Here is a 16,163-nt window from a genome sequence, read left to right as displayed (position 1 = left end):
CAGGGCAGCCTCCAGGCCAGACCAGAGAGAAATGTTCAAGTAGCTGGTTCCACACAAGGCAGCTTTATTGTTGGTCTGTACTCTGGCAAAGGGGAAGCTGGGGACGAGAGCTCTCCTCTCACAGGGGCAGAGGGCTAGCTTTATAGGGATACAGGGGGTGGGTGTCAGAGGGTAAAGGCCAATGGGTTACAAAGGATCTGCATAGGGTCTCCCAGAGGATTCTGGGTCTGTCTTCTCACCGTAACTGAGAGTAGCTGCCTTCCCAGGGAGTCCTGCTGGGATATTGCTCCATCTCCTTATCTCAGCAGACATCCCTCCAGGGCAGTGGCTGGGCAGACCCTACACTGGACTAGTCTAAGTTTTCTGCCTGCAGCATGAAGGGTCAGCACTGAAGCCCTGACTGTATATGCCGACACTGCTACTGTACTCACCTCTCTTACTGCACTTTCTTGTTGCTTGATAGAACCTTGTTGCTGCCCTCAATAGAGTTAATGCAACCTGGTAAATACCCAAGAGTGAGATGTTTACTGTACTAATTATTTAGGGCTTTTTCTGCATTACAGAAGTATCCCAGTCTAATAATTCTTGAAGATAGGAAGTCAAGTGTCTGGCATATATTTCAATTCCTACAAGGTGACCTTGAAAACATGACTCCCATTTCTTGTCTTTCTCTTGAAGGATATGCAGAAAAATCGATACTTCTTGCCGATAGAACTTTTTTCTGTATTAATTTCTTCTCGTTTATAAAGATGTGTCTCTCCTGGAGCTGACACCAAGAAAGGAATAGAGTAAATAGGTTGCTTAGCATAAGAATATCCACATCTGGCACAACTTTTCACAAAATTTCCATATGAAGCATGCTCTCCTACGGCAGACAAGGTGACAAGTGTTAGTACCTACCAGGTCTGCCCTGGTTGTCAAACTCCCCTGGAATGCCCTAGACTTCTGATTTTCTGTAGAGATCAAGTTCTTCTACTGTCATCCAGATCAGAAATGTCTTTCACTTCTTTATCCCTTTCAACCAAATTTCATCATCAGCTTTGGACGAAAGGAGAAATGAGATGAATGTCAGACTCACAAGAGTGTATAGGAATGGAACTAGCATTGATTTCAGCAGGTTGAAGATGCCTAAGTACTCTCATTCCTCTAGTTTTAAATAACATGTGGGTGCTTTGTTTCTGGGGGATGAACAATGGTCACAAATAACAATTTCACACCAGAAAGGCTAAATGTGTCGCATTAAAAGGAATGGAAAATGATGAGAAGAGTGTGTTGTTGATATACCGGGCTGCACTCATTCTGCTTACAAAAGTCTGCTCTGAACTTCAGAACTTCTGGCATTTCAATGGCAAGTAAAATTCTAGTTTTATGTTTACATTGTTTGGGTGCTGGCATGAGAAAATTGGTAAAGATTTGTGTTACAGTGCGGATACTGTAACATGTGTATCAAACAAGGAGGCCTGTGGAAAATAAATATATATGGACAGATTCTTGATAGCTGTTTCAGAGAGATGTTTATTTCTCCAGCCCCATGGCTGGAGCTCTGCCGAGGAACTGCGGCAATCACGGGACCTGAGGGTCCTTCCCCGTGCAGGGGAACACAAAACAACCAATGGGGAACGAGGCTGACCAGGGGCCAGGGAAACCCTGTGTCTGTCCCCCAGGGCCCCTCTCCCAGGATCACATGGCAGGAGGGAAGGGACCCCGACATTTCGCCCATTTATTTCTTAACGAAAGAGATTTAAAAATTAACATTGAAAACAACTGGATAAACATAACAAGAACAGTTTTAAAACAAAACAAGCCACCCTCCTGAGTCTTTAAATGTCCAAACAGATTCTCTGGAACATCTTAAGGCTGACAGAAGGGAGACAGAACTCTCTGAGCATGCTTTGTGGGGAAACTGAGGCAGGAGAGGGTTTAATTTCTTCCCTCCCCCTTTTCATCCCCCCCTCAGCATCAGAGAGGAGTTGTGGGGAAAGGGAATTGTATAGGGAAGCCATGGGGTGAAAAACGGATTAGGAATAAACTGGGGATGGGGTAAGCTTAGGAAAGGGTTCATATTGGGTATAGGGTAAAAGGGGAAAGTAGGTTGTGGGTAGGGAAGTTGCTGGGATGGATATTGTTTATAATTTTGTGCATAATGGCTGCCTTTGACTGGAATACCTCCAGGCCCAGTAACATTTGCTGGTTGTAAACCCTTCTTTCCTTGCACTATATCAAATTGTACAACTTCCCCATCTCCTACACTTTGCAGGTAATTTTTAGGGTTATTCCTTTTAATGGCAGTTCTATGGATGAATAAATCTTCCCCTGTATCATCTCGTGTTATAAACCCATAGTTGTTTTTTACATTGTACCATTTCACAGTTCCTGTGACTTCCGTGGCTACAACTCCTCCCATCACGTGCTTGCGTGTTTGTCGTGGCTGCTGGTCCCACGTGGCCGCCGCCTCGCCGACTCCAATGTCTCAGCCGGGCCCCCGCGCTGCGGCTGCTCCGCGCCCTCCAAGTGACGCTGCTCTGGCGTGTGTCTGGGCTCTGCGCGGCCCCGCGTTGCCATCGCCGCCGGCTGCCATCCATGCGCCACTCCTCTCGGTCGGGTGTTCACAGGGCTCGCTCCACCACGCGCTGCACGGGGCCGGGTGGGCACCGCCGGGTCACACCGCTCCTGCTGCGCCTCGCTCCACTGCCAACACTGCAGCTCATGTGGCTCTGCCCGCATACGGGAACTGCCTCGCTGCTGCTCGCAGAGCGCTCGGTGCACGTGGGCGAGGCTGCACGGTCCCTGAGCCAGGCTTCCCTTCACCAGGACACAACTGACATTGCTCAACAGTCTTGGTAATTAAATAACATTCACGGAAATATTCTTCCATCGGCATATATTTTGACTCAAAAATTAACTGTGTCCAAACAGTATTCCAAAAGTCTTTGGTAAGAATTAAATCCCAAGAAACATAGAAAAAGTTCTTAAACAACCATGCCAGGAAGTGTTTCAGTTCCTTTTGAGCTTGAATTAAGCTAAAATTTACAAATCGTTGTTCAAGAATCTTTTCAAGTTTAAGATAAATGTCCATATGCGGCTCTGAGAGCCAAGAGTCTTTCCACGGTTCCTCCATAATTTAGAGATGGAACAGCAAAACAAAAACAAGAAGAGGAATCCAGAATCTAGTAAATCTAGAATTTACTCACACATCTGTTGCTTAGGGATCGGGGATTGTTCTGCTCGCATTATCCACCATTTGTTACAGTGGGGATTCTGTAACATGTGTATCAAACAAGGAGGGCTGTGGAAAAGAAATACATATGGACAGATTCTTGATAGATGTTTCAGAGAGATGTTTATTTCTCCAGCCACATGGCCAGAGCTCTGCCGAGGATCTCTTACAATCACGGGACCTGAGGGTCCTTCCCCGTGCAGGGGAACACAAAACAACCAATGGGGAATGAGGCTGACCAGGGGACAGGGAAACCCTGTGTCCCCTCCCCCCCAGGGCCCCTCTCCCAGGATCACACGGCAGGGGGGAAGGGACCCCGACAGATTTGAGAATGGAAAGTCATGTTTTTATCATTGGTAATGTTTCTCAAAGAAAGGTGTTTGACCATCGGACTTTGAATTTCCATAATCTCTTCTGAATAATTGTTCCATACCTGAGAAATCAAGACAGAACTTCTTTCTTTATTTGATGCCTTCAAAATAGCCGCAGGTGACAAAGTTGTTATGCGATCGTCTATGAGACTGCAAATGAAAAACCTGTCGTACTGCAAGAGGGTGAGAAAAGATGCAGGAAACTATTGCCTCTGGAATGTATTATATCAAAGATTCCCCCTGACTTGTAGGATGTTTATTCCCTTTGCCTCTTAAAATGAAGTATTGATTTGTGCTTAACAGAGCTTCCAGACCTAAAGGTGTCCAAGGCAAGACCCCACATTGCCAGGTTGTGGGTGTGGATTTAGAGAAGGGGCTCCCTAAGCACAGAAGGACAAGTTGCTGAGTGGTTACATAATGGTCACACGTAGTGGTTGAATCTGCTGCCTCTACAGAGATACCAAGTGAGACAGCAAGAATTTTCATCTTTGCTTGATTTACCTCCTCTCCCGATTCAGATCCAGATAGGTTTGAACACTGCTGAAGGAAAAACTTCACGTAACAGTTCTGAAAGTCTTTTGAAGTCAAGTATTTATTTAAAGAATTTAGAAAAAAAACCCAACAAACAACAAAAACTCCCAGAACTAGCATAAAATTCTAGCTTATTGCTTATTGCTAACAGCAGACTCAAGAGTTTGCAGCAGTAACTACAAGCATCGCCCTGGGTTGTGAACAGTCTTCACTTCCACTTACCTCGCTAATATGATTTTGGTGTTTGGATACAAATTTGCTGGTTCTACTGTAAGAGAAGTAGTTTGGGAGCTCATTGGGTTTACCCCTTCACTTCAAAATTAGTCAGCAAAGGTGAGATATATAAATGACATTAATAGCTCCTTTTAACATCCTTGTTTTTAAAGAATTTTCTTTTGACTGGCTATGTATTTGCCCACTCTAGCCTTCTTTATTGACACAAAACTGCTAACAAGTGTATGTTTGTCTCTGCACACAACAATTTACACACATGCTAAGTCCATGATGTCTGTGTTGCCAGCTCTATAGAGATAACATGTAATACATCAGTGCAGATGATGGACTTGGTAACCAATATCTTGGTGGGATATGTCCATGAGAGCAAATGTCATAATTCTCTGACTTGATACAGGGTTTTGTGCCGTAACATGTCAGTCACTATTTGGATTCAATTTGAGGCAACTATTAAAATTTTGATCTTAAATATAAGAATAAATATTACTTTCCTACTTGCTGTGTTTTTCTTTTCAGTGGTTAATTTTTTATTGCACTGAAATTTCACTTCAGATAAAGGCTTACTAGTCTTTATTCTGTGTTTAAAAGAGATACTGAACTAGAATTTAATTTATTACTTTTGCCAGAATAGTACAGCACAAACTTCCTTTTGCTTTTGGGTTAGTGAGTCTTCAGTAATATCTCAAATAGCCAAATTTTAAGACTTAGTCCTTCCAGTGTTGGATTCTTTGCTATCCCAGGACATTATTTATCTTATTAGCTCTTGCTATTCATTCTGCTCTGTATTGTGCTGAGAATGGTGAACTCACTTCATTAAAGGTATGTTGGGCTTTGTCCGAATCAAGTATCTCCCTGAATGGCTTTACCACATTGGAGGAAATCCAGAAAAATCGTGCATTTTCCAGCTTACTGTCATTAGCTTCTTAAAAATCTCACATTGCAAAATAAGCTGACAGTTACTTCAAGTCTGTACTTCCGTACTTCTGTCTGCAGCATCTCCTTTGCTGGGTGGGCAAGGGTGGGCAAGGACTGCTGACTGCATCTGCAAAAACAGCCCTCTGTTCAGGGCTGTGGTGATGTATCCACGCGTAGAGAATCTACCGGTGAGGCTGTGCTAGTGAGCAAGTGCGATGTGTTGTGTTGAGGCAAGACCGGCCGGACAGCGGGCCTGTATCGGGACCCGGGGGCACCAACCAGCCCCAATGGCTCTAGCCCTGCTCAAGCCGTGGGGAAGAGCCCAGCCGCACGGGTGTCCGGGACGGGACGTGCCTTCTCCAGGCTGGCAGAGCTCTCCATCTCCTGAGGCCGCGCACAGGTTTCTGCCTGAGGCCGGAGGTGTGTGTGGGGCAGCCCGGTGCTGCGGGTGGGATATGCGCTGGGGCCCCGCGCAGGAGGCGCCGCTGCGGGACCCTCGGGCAGGGCTCCCTCGGCGCTGCACTGCGGAGGTGTCCGTGCCTGCCGGCTGAGCCCGATGCTGTTCCGCGCACAGCCACCCGCTGTCAGCACAGGACCCGGCTCTGTGGGGCCAGACACCCCTGCCTGGGCTGGAGGTGGCGGCTTCCGCAGCTGGTTTTGCGTGTGCCGTAGTTAAATGAGTTAAATGCTGCTGACACCACCTGACTGCGAGGCCACGGTCCGTGAAACGATAGCCCCAGGCAGACCGCTGCTTCTGCTCTCGGCGAATCTCCAACTTAGCATCAATTGCTGATTTTTTATTTGTTAATTTATTTGAATTTTTTTTTAATTTTATGGAGAGCATCAACTCTCCAGAAAAATGCTCAGGATCCTACCAGCAGGAATGTTTTTCTCCCCGTGAGTTCTCCCTGTTGCTCAAGATGAGGTGTTTTTCTCCCTTCACTCAAATTGACAACATAAATATGAGTATGTATTCCTGTGCAATTCCTCTTCTATTAGATTGTCAGTCACACCAATTTCATGCTGTCACATGGGAGAAAAATTTACTTCTTCCCCTGCTCGCATTATGACTGGAAATGAAGCCTCTTATTAAAGGAGATAATAAGTGAGGATTTATCTTGCCCTTGTGAGCTGCTTTATTTATTTTTTTTTTACCCTCTGCTTTACAGAAACAGTTAAACTGATTCTTTACTGAGTTAAGCGTAGAAGACAGCAGTATATACCACAGGTATGTGGAAAGCCAGTTCAATTAATCTGGTGATCTGGCCACAAAAACTTTGAAAATGCAGATAGCATGTAAAATAGTGTTGCCTGTAAGGGGACAAAAATCTACTCATTTGTCAAACTCGTTTTTGTTCCTATTTCAGTAGGCTTATTGTTTCCCTATTTCAGGCAGGATTATTAAGCTAAAGCTGGGCCCCATACAGCCTTCAGCCCTTCCCTTCCCTTCCCTTCCCTTCCCTTCCCTTCCCTTCCCTTCCCTTCCCTTCCCTTCCCTTCCCTTCCCTTCCCTTCCCTTCCCTTCCCTTCCCTTCCCTTCCCTTCCCTTCCCTTCCCTTCCCTTCCCTTCCCTCTGACTTTAGTGGACACCTGGCATTCAGCCAGGGTCAATGCACCACACCTGAAAGTGTATGTGAGCCAGACTGCATAATGCACTTTGTCCCAGTTTAATTTTTACAATTAATTGGAATGATTGTAAAGGTTTTTATTCTGAGGCTGCCACTTTTATCATGTTCTTAGGCTTTTCTGACTTAAAAAGGCAGAACACGACAGCAGGTGTCACTGTAATAGCAGCAAAAGCAGGAGAGTAAAATCTCTATCTTTCTTACCACATTATTTTGGCTGTGTAGTGTTTTCACCAGAGAAAAGGATCAAGGGCAGCTTGGTTCTTGTTCTGGTCTCCTGACTGTAGGTTTATCAAAAACCAGATCAGCTTATGTTAGTATTTAGAAGCATGAAGAGGGTTTGGGAGACTTTTAACACTGAAAGAAAAAATACAATTATTTTCCTTGTGGACTAGCAAAGAGACAGGAAGAGGTACTACCTTTTGGAAATACCCTTCTGTACTTTCTGAATTTTATTCAAACCTAGGAATTTTCAGTAAAATTAAAGTACTGAGAACAGATTATAAATATTAAGTCCTGTATTTTGAACAGAGTGCCTAAGGCTACTAGTTAGTCCCTAGATTTGTAATGAGACGAGTAAATCAATGTGATATTCAAACTTAGTGGGCTCACTGGAGCTGTCCTGCCGTTAAAACCTTGTCGGTGAGCCCCACTTTGAGACTCAACCATTCCACTTTCAGTATTCATTAAATGAAAAAATCTGCGTCTGCTATATGGCTCCTGCGGCAAATTCCACAGACTGCAGCTGAAGAGAGTATCTACCTATGAAGGAAATTTTGAAGTGGAATATAATACTTACCAAAATACAGATTAGCCAGTAAACACAGAAAACGACCAGGTGAAACTTTAGATTTCAAAGACCTGTGGCTTAAAGAGAGATTAAATATATCCACATTTACTGTAAAGCCTTTAATGTGTAAAAAGTTGCAAAAACGGATAACAGTGAATACTCCTCTCTTCCTTATTTTAGGTTAAAGGATAGGTCTGGCCATTCTTGACTTTCAAAACACTCTCAGAGGAGTATTCCTCTTCTTCTGAAGTTCAGGCAATGGGATCTTTAGCACATAACCTGTCAAACAAGCGTACTTCTTGTTTTATAAAACTAGTGCTCTCTCCTTACCACTCCAGAATGGATGACACTCCATTCCAGTGTGGCATATCATGTGCTCCGAAGAGTTATGCTTCTGTGTGGGACTTGTTTGCATTCCTACTACCTACATTTCCAGTGGGCTCTGTTTACTCCAGTCATCTTGGAGGAACAGATGAAAAATTTTCAAGAATTGTATCACTATGAAGAGAACACAGAAAAAAACTGGCAACCTCGGTCCTAAAGCCCCATAATCTTCACATTTCAAAGGTCAGTTAAATATGGTCTTACAACTCAGTACTGCACTAGGAAATAAAATACTTCCCAGTGCATAGTGAAAGTTATCAATGAACCTAGCAAAGAAACGAATCAATTGAAATCACAGATAGCCTTTCCTAATGTCCCTAAGCTTCACTTCAGTAATATATATTCTTTATAGAAATAAGCTGCTGAGAATTTTAGGAAAAAAATTAGTTTCATAACCAGAGCTGTATGAAATGGAGAACAGAGAAACCATATTAAAAGAAATAGATAAATCTGACAAGCAGAACTCAGGTGATATCTGAAGCAACATAAACCATACCCTAACGTTCAGAAGAGCTGAGTTATGCTTTTATAATGCTGTGTCTTCATGCTGCTAGCCAAAACACAGCCTGAACCCTTGAGGGAGAAAGTGTTTACAAATGGCTTTGAGTATCTCTGAGACCATTTATTACCTGCTGTATTACGAGGGATTTGGTTTACAATTTAAATAGTTAAGACACTTCCAGGTTAAGACAGATACAGGTCAGTTACAAATACCAGTTTTAAAAGTGATCTGAACAGCCAAAGTTATTAAGTGTAGATTTCAAGTCACAATTTCTGGTCATTCTGACGCTGCAAAGAGTCTCTGCTACAAGGGAGCAGACCTGGCTCCTAATCTGGGTCTATATAATTTGTTTATACCAATGCTCATCACAGGGGCAGGATGGGATGGAAAAGATTACACTGCTGAAAGTATTTTTAAAAAGTATTTTAAAACTAGCAATTAGATTGGAAACTGTTAGTGACAAACACTGCGCAAAATTTGTGTGTGTGATACTTCCTTCGCACACAGGATCAAGGACTTCAACAAAAAATAACACACTGCTGTGTTTCTCTCAGATTTTAGCTTTCCATGTACTATTTTTAACTTCTGATGTTTTTATATCCTTAAAATCTAACCTTCCTTTTAATGGAGTTACCAACTTGAGATCTAGCTATAATTTGTCAAGTGTTTCAGAGGAACTTGGTTTTAATCCAGACACACCGTGTGCTTTCATGGTCAGGCAAGTTATTATAAGCCATTGCCTTCATCTTCATGAAGAGGTACTGTGTGGGCAATATCTGTTGTGTGCTTCAACAGACAGATTAACACACTACCTGGAATAAAACTTGTCAAGGAAAAAATGTGTTTTTCTAACAGCAACAAGGAAATGTGGGTTTGAATAAAGAAATCTGCTGTGCTTTTCTAAATAAAGTGAATGTTTTGCTGAAAATGCTTTCCCATCAAGGGGGAAAAAGTTGAGAGATCATCTCATTTCCACAATTTTAAAATAATGAGAAAGACTTGGTGTTTTTTTTCATTTTTATTGGCTCAAATTGTACAGGAAGCACACTAGTTACAACTAGCAAACAATTAATGAGTTAATGAGCTCTGAGTCTAGATCATGTGTGGCTCAGCTTAAATTGGGGGTCCTGTTGATGGGTAGAACCCCAGAAGAGGCTTGTTTGTGAGCTGGGCTTGTTCAGGATGGCCCTGAGATGGAGCAGTTTTATATTAAAGAAGCATCTTTGGATCATATTTCTCTGACAGAACAGCCAAGGAACTTTGATGAGCCAGCATCGCATGAGGCTATGGAAATTCTTGGGCTGAAACTCTACAAGTAGTGACCTTAGTCACAGCAAAAATTCAGCTGCAGAGTGACAACCAGTGAAGGGAAGCAACGAATGTCTGTCCAGATTCCCAGTTATGCTGGAATGTGAAGAGGAACACAGATATGCATGAATTTTCACCATCCTTTATTAAAGAGAAGTATTTTGTTCTTCTGATCCATAACCTCTAAGTCATGCAATTCTAGCAGGTGAAGTTTATGCAAACACATGTTTTGGCATCTTACTTAACATCCTCTGTTAAGGAGGACTTTGCTGAAGCTGTGATTTCAGACAACACTGCACATGAGAAAATACTTCAAAAGAAATTTGAGTATAATGAAAACTAAGGTCTTTTCCTTGCTGTGGAAAGGATTAAACATGGGGAGTTTTGTGAGTGTAATGAGAACCAAATGTTTGCCAGTAACTATACAAGGTTGCTTCAGTATCAATAGTAGTATAAGCATTGCATATCCTATGAAAGCATGCAACAAACCAAAGTTGCTTGTTGTTTTAAAGAAAAATCCTTATTTCTAGGTGACCAATTGATAAGAACATCTTAAGAACACAGTCTCAGCCTCCTCCTTGTCTCAGTGTCCTTATACCCTTGAGTATAAGTCTCCAGACAAATCTTGTATTTTATCATCTTCCTTAACACATGCATTATGTATACAGGTCTCCATGGATGGTAATGCCTTATCTTGGTATGTTGCAGTTTACCTTTGCTTCCTCACTTTTTCCTGCTTTAAATTCTGTGTGAGAACATTGTGCAATCTACCAATTCCTTTAAAGCAACAGAAACCTATAGGCTTTGAAGAGCAATTAATTAGTACATGGTAATGTTAAGGAGAATGTAGCCTTCCGGAAGATTGCACTAACTTCACAATTCAGTAAACCAATCTGTAATGGTAATAGGAGAGAAATATGTGCAGAGATCCTAGGAAGAAGAAGAACACAATCATAGTGAATGCTTGAATATGGATAACTAAGTGAAACTCTGTAGTGTGAAATAGTTTGTGCAAATTACTACGTGTAACTTGTTCTCAATATACTTGTAAACACGAGTCCTTCTTCCTTCAGCAAAAAAGTCGTTGATTGAAGCTCTGCAAAAATCTGCAAAAATCTGCAAAAATTTGCAAAAATGGAGAAGGAATGCTGGGAACCTAATACTTCTGAGGCTTGTGCAATAGTCTTCACTTTGATCTGCATCAAAGCTACTGCTTCAAAGTTATTTCTAAAGGACAGAGACTAAAACTGGAAAAGGAAAGTGCATGAGCCTGATGTATTAAAGAGTCTCTGTTCTTCTGACTGCTTGGTTTCTGCACTGCAATGAATGCAAGATGAGAAACCGGGAGTAAATGAGCTGTAATTAAGTAGCAATGGTAGCAATGCTTTTGTTCTGGCTGTTTGTATGTTAATCTTTTAGACTGCTGGCCACAGAATCTACCCAGAGGAATACTTGGAATATTCTCTTTGAGGAGTAGAAAAAGAAGAGAACTGGAGGAAAAAGGGGAATAGTCAGGGAGGAAATATTAATCAAAACAGGTATCTATAACAAACATCAGTGTTAAAATGTTTTTCATGTGATATGACATCTGGTGCTTATTTAATGAACGAACTCCTATAAAGACATGGTTTTTACCAGAAAGATTTCATAATATTAGCATAACTTTATTCAGTGGGCTTAGTTGTTATGATTTAACATAATTCTGTCTTCAGTTACAGGGTATTATTTATTTCTATGCAACAAGATTCTGCTTTAGTCAGGTTTGACCAAATTATAAGTACTTCTTAGGTCTTCTAAATAATTTGTAGATGTGTTGTCTAAGAAAAGAAGTACAAGGGAAGTGATATCAAGCCACTTCTCTACCTACCTGACTTCCTTCCCAACACTGCCTGACAAGCTTGGGTGATTACTTCAACTGAGCAGTAGGCCATCTGCATAGTACTTCTGCCTTCTTACACAAAATTTAAAAGCAAAAAAAAAAGAAGGTCTGCTGAAATGTCCAGGCAGGAAGCATTACTCCCATTTCCTGTGTGATATCTGTTACCTGTGTAGAAGTTCTGTGTCAAAGTTTGCAATAAAATGACCATATGAACAGAGTATAAATTTCAGTATTTTTCCTATTACAAAAAAACCCCAAAAACGTAGAAACTGATTTAAAGAATCAATAGTATTTTGAAATAATGTTGTCCAACCTCATCATATTTCTAAAATTTGAAACGCAGAAGTATATAAACAGAAAAACACAGACTAACTCCGTCAGATGTATTCTATTATTTTTTGAAGCAATTCAGGCAGTCAAATATCCTTCACATTTTATGCATGTAGAAAATTGGTACAAACTCACTTGTGAAGAAAAATCAGTGACATCCGGTTCACCTGTAGAAGCCAGGACTTCATTAAGTCTGTGGAAAATATATAGAAATTAATAAAGGTAAGGAATAGTGTAAATGGAAGACAATAATTACAGGCTTTGTTGCCAAGAAGGAACTTTTTCAGAATCTAGGATCGAAAACGGAACCAAACTTTGTATCTATTTGAATACATATTTAAATACAGTGCATAATGAGACAAACATAACTCTCCCAGGTTTTTTTTTAGTAGCTCTTTGTAATGAAGAGTAAGAAATAGCCTTTGTACCAATAATATCACTGCGACATGCACCTCTGATTTCAGGTAATTGAAGAGAGCAATAGATAAGCACAAATATCTCATTAGTCAAGGAACCATCATAACAGCACTAACAGTGCTGTTTTAACTAAACAGCTTTGTGTTTTATAAAGAATGAGGTAAAGGGGAATCAGGCTTGTGCTTTAAATTAGATACTTTGTGATAGATGTTTGCTTTCATCTTTGTAAAAATGGATTCATCTTTATGGAAACATGTTTGAAATATGAAATATAAGTAAATGAAGTAAATAAATCAGGTTTAAGCATCATCCTTTGAGGATCTTTTTCTTGTAATACATGATTTTCATCAAGAAAATCCACAGCTGTCTAAATGTTTGGATCATTCTTTGTATAAGTTGAGTAAAGAATTGAGATGGAAAAGAGCTTAACTATTGAAGACTGCTTTCAGATCTTCCTAGTGCCTCAAGGGTGAGACTTTTTTTCACGAATGATAAGTCCCTTTTCCAGCTGCACGTATGTAGTTTACCCACATACACATATCAGATGGCTGTGATTTAGGGCATAAACATATCTTTCCTCCTGAGTCCAATAACTCATTGCAGCAGTCATTTTTGCCTAACCTAAAATAATATCCAGGAAGTCTGCATACAATTTTCTACCTGAATTTGGGACTTCACTATTTACTGGGCTGCGGTAGGTTTATATTCTTCTTGATTTGCAATATGCTGAAACAGTGTCACTAAAGGAGTCTTGTTCTAGTAAAAAGTGTCTGTATACTCTATCTTTTTCACTAGCCAATACTGAAAAATTAATTTCAGAAACTCATGGAAAAGCTTGACTTTTTAAAGACAGAGCAAATTCAGTGATGTCCTATTTCACTCTTGTTTTATTCTTTCCTTCTTTAAAGGTCTAGTGGTTGTTGACTGATGGCCTGAGTTGAGCAGGTCATTTATCCAGGGGTTTCTTCCTTATCTTGCCCTCTATGATTTGTTGCTCTCGTGGGTGAAGTGGTGATTGGTGACTTGCTGAGCCACAGCAACCACGCAGTGTTGAATTTCAAACCTCTGGTCTCTTGCCTGCACCCAGCTTGCTCCCAGGATGGGCCACACACAGGTAAAAATGGTTGGAAAAAGAGCATGTTTTATTAATGCGTCCTCAGCAAAGCTGTTTTCCCAAAATGGGTTCTTTTAACCCATGTGCAGGTAGTCAATTCCCACACAGAGTTGATGTATCTGCTTTATGTACAGTCCTGCACAGAAAGGGGTGCTGGGTGGCTAATCCGTAAAGCCAGCACAATGACTATCACAACTTTTCATTGTGTTTATACATTTTGGCAAATGCAGTAGTGTTCACTGACTACAAGTTATATGGTTCTTATTAATTAATATTCTATATTCTGTTGGTTAAAAGATTCCCTTGCTTTTTATACCAATTAATCTGCATGCTCAGAGTTGGTGGTTTTCTTGGGTCAGTAGGCTGTGAGTAAGCAGTTGTGATCTCCTCCTGCTAGAATTATCTTTTACCCAGAGAGAGATGATATTGGCACAGTTGCTCAGTTGGCTTTATGACTTTCTTCCTCACCTTGGGAGTTCTGCCTGTAAATTCGGCATTCACTGTGTCCACTATCAGTAAGTAGTACATCCTGCTCCCCAAGTTTTGTCAACCTCACCTTAGGCATGAGACTACTGAGGCATGTCCAGCTCTAAACCTGTTATTCATGAAATGATGCAGTTGGCTTTTGCATGGTTGAATGTTTAGATTTTGTAGGTTTAATTAATTAAGATAATTAAAAACAGTCATTTAAGTGGTTAAAAAAGAGTTGATAATTGTTGTTGAACCTTGTTATTCCCTGTTGAAATTGTTTATCTCCCCTAGTTATGTTTGATGGTGATTACCGCTCACATCTTTTCTGATTGCCAAGTTTGGTGGTTATGTTGAAAATCAGTGATTAAGTTGTGTTGGTCAGGTCACTCCTTTATTAAATAAGTTCTTGATTACAGTTTTTAACAATAAACTTAACAGTCCTTTGTTGGTGTCCCTCCCCAGAGACTTCAAACCGTCCCCACAGGCAGCACCCCCAGAGCTATCCCTGAGGGACTGCAACTTGACTCCATGGCAGCCATGCATACAAATGAGAAGCCTTTCCCGCCACAGAAGGAGATGACACCGCTTGCTGTCCTTCCAGCTGTCCCCTAGCAGTCTGTTCCTGAAGGATGGCACCCTGTGGAAGGGATCCGCACTGGAGCCCTTCAGAACTTCAGCCCAATGGAAGGACTTAATTGGAGAAGTTCGTGGAGGGCTGTTGTGAAAGGCACCCCAGAGTGGAGCAGGGGAAGAGGAAGAGAAAAAAGGAACAGCAGAGAAAACATGAACTGACCACAGCCCCCATTCCTGTCCCCCTGTGGTCCTGAAAAAAGAGGAGGTAGAGAATTGGGAGTGAAGCTGAGCCAGGGAAGAATGGAGGGTTGGGGGAAAGGTGTTTAAAATTTGGGTTTTGTTTCTCATTATCCTTCTCTGGTTTGATTTGCAATAAATTCAGTTAATTTCTCCAAGTAGAGCCTATTTTGCCCATAATGGTAATTGGTGAGTGACCCATCCCTGTTTTTTCTCAACTGCCAAGCCTTTCATTTTATTTTCTCTCTCCTGCCCAGCTGAGGAGGGGAGAGATAGAGCAGCTTTGGTGGGCGTTTGGTGTCCAGCCAAGGCCAACACACTACACTGTCCTTTGGTTCGATGCATAGATTTCATGCACTAGCTTAATTAATGAGAAAACAAGCTAGGTCTGCTGGTACTACTCAGTGATTTACAAATGGTTAAAAAGTAATCCCTCAAAACAGTGAATACGACTGTGACAATGTCGCTGCCCCAGAGAGTGTTTTATTTTCTTGGCACTGTGTGCTGATGCTAGACAAGTTCAAAGACTTGCATGTTCTTAGTGAACCTCTAAAATTCTGATGTTGAGTTCTGTTTTGCTTGCTATATTGGATGGGCATGAAACCAAAGGAAAACAATATATCTCTGTTTATCCAATTTCTTGTTTGTAGTTTAGTCTTTTTATATGTATATAAACTAAAACGTTGCATGAAAGAAGAACTTAGTAGCACCCAAACCTTAAACTATTCTCTTCCATTTTAAAGCCTTAATTTTTTAATGAGAATCTCATCACTGATCAAACAAAAGACAAACTGAATTTTCTTCTCCATTCCAATTTATTTAGATGTGTATGAAATATACTCAAGTGAAGAAAAATGGTTGAATGTCACATTTCAATCTACAAAGAATCATTGTGTTTTCATTAGGAAAAAGAGTAAACTTTCATATCCTGTTGTATATATTAATGAAAAGTTATACATATTAATGAAAAGAAAGTTCATTTTGCAGTTCTTTTTGCCTCCAAAGCTTCTGTTGAGAATAGTATTCAAATATTTATCTGTACTAAAGAGATTATTCCATGTAGTAAATGAAGCAGCATAGACTGGACTCCATGATCCAGAAATACTACCAATTTTCTTTGAAACTGATGGGAATTTTGTTGCACACTTGCAGAGTCTTCACAGCCCCTACATTTGGCAAACCAACAGCAGAACAGGTAGGAATGTGACAGTCTCAGACAGTGTGGTGTATTTAAATCACACACACTGTGGGGGTGTTGGCCCAAA

At 41.0% G+C, this 16,163-nt stretch overlaps 1 long non-coding RNA gene across 4 annotated transcripts in view; it reads right to left on the bottom strand.

Annotated features, from left to right (window-relative positions):
- Positions 1-10,003: 10,003 nt before the first annotated feature.
- The window catches only part of LOC116438252, a 111,732-nt gene continuing 105,572 nt past the window's right edge, over positions 10,004-16,163 (bottom strand). For 3 of the 4 annotated variants that reach the window (XR_004237651.1, XR_004237652.1, XR_004237653.1), the window contains one exon: positions 10,004-12,279. This is a non-coding gene — a long non-coding RNA (uncharacterized LOC116438252). The remainder of the gene's footprint in view (positions 12,280-16,163) is intronic. The other variant, XR_004237654.1, reaches the window with a different exon arrangement.

The sequence above is a fragment of the Corvus moneduloides genome, chromosome Z, assembly GCF_009650955.1.
Source record: "Corvus moneduloides isolate bCorMon1 chromosome Z, bCorMon1.pri, whole genome shotgun sequence".
NCBI classification, from domain to species: domain Eukaryota; kingdom Metazoa; phylum Chordata; class Aves; order Passeriformes; family Corvidae; genus Corvus; species Corvus moneduloides.
The sequence above is the reverse complement of the archived record's forward strand: the minus strand, read 5'-3'. Positions and strand labels throughout refer to the sequence as shown.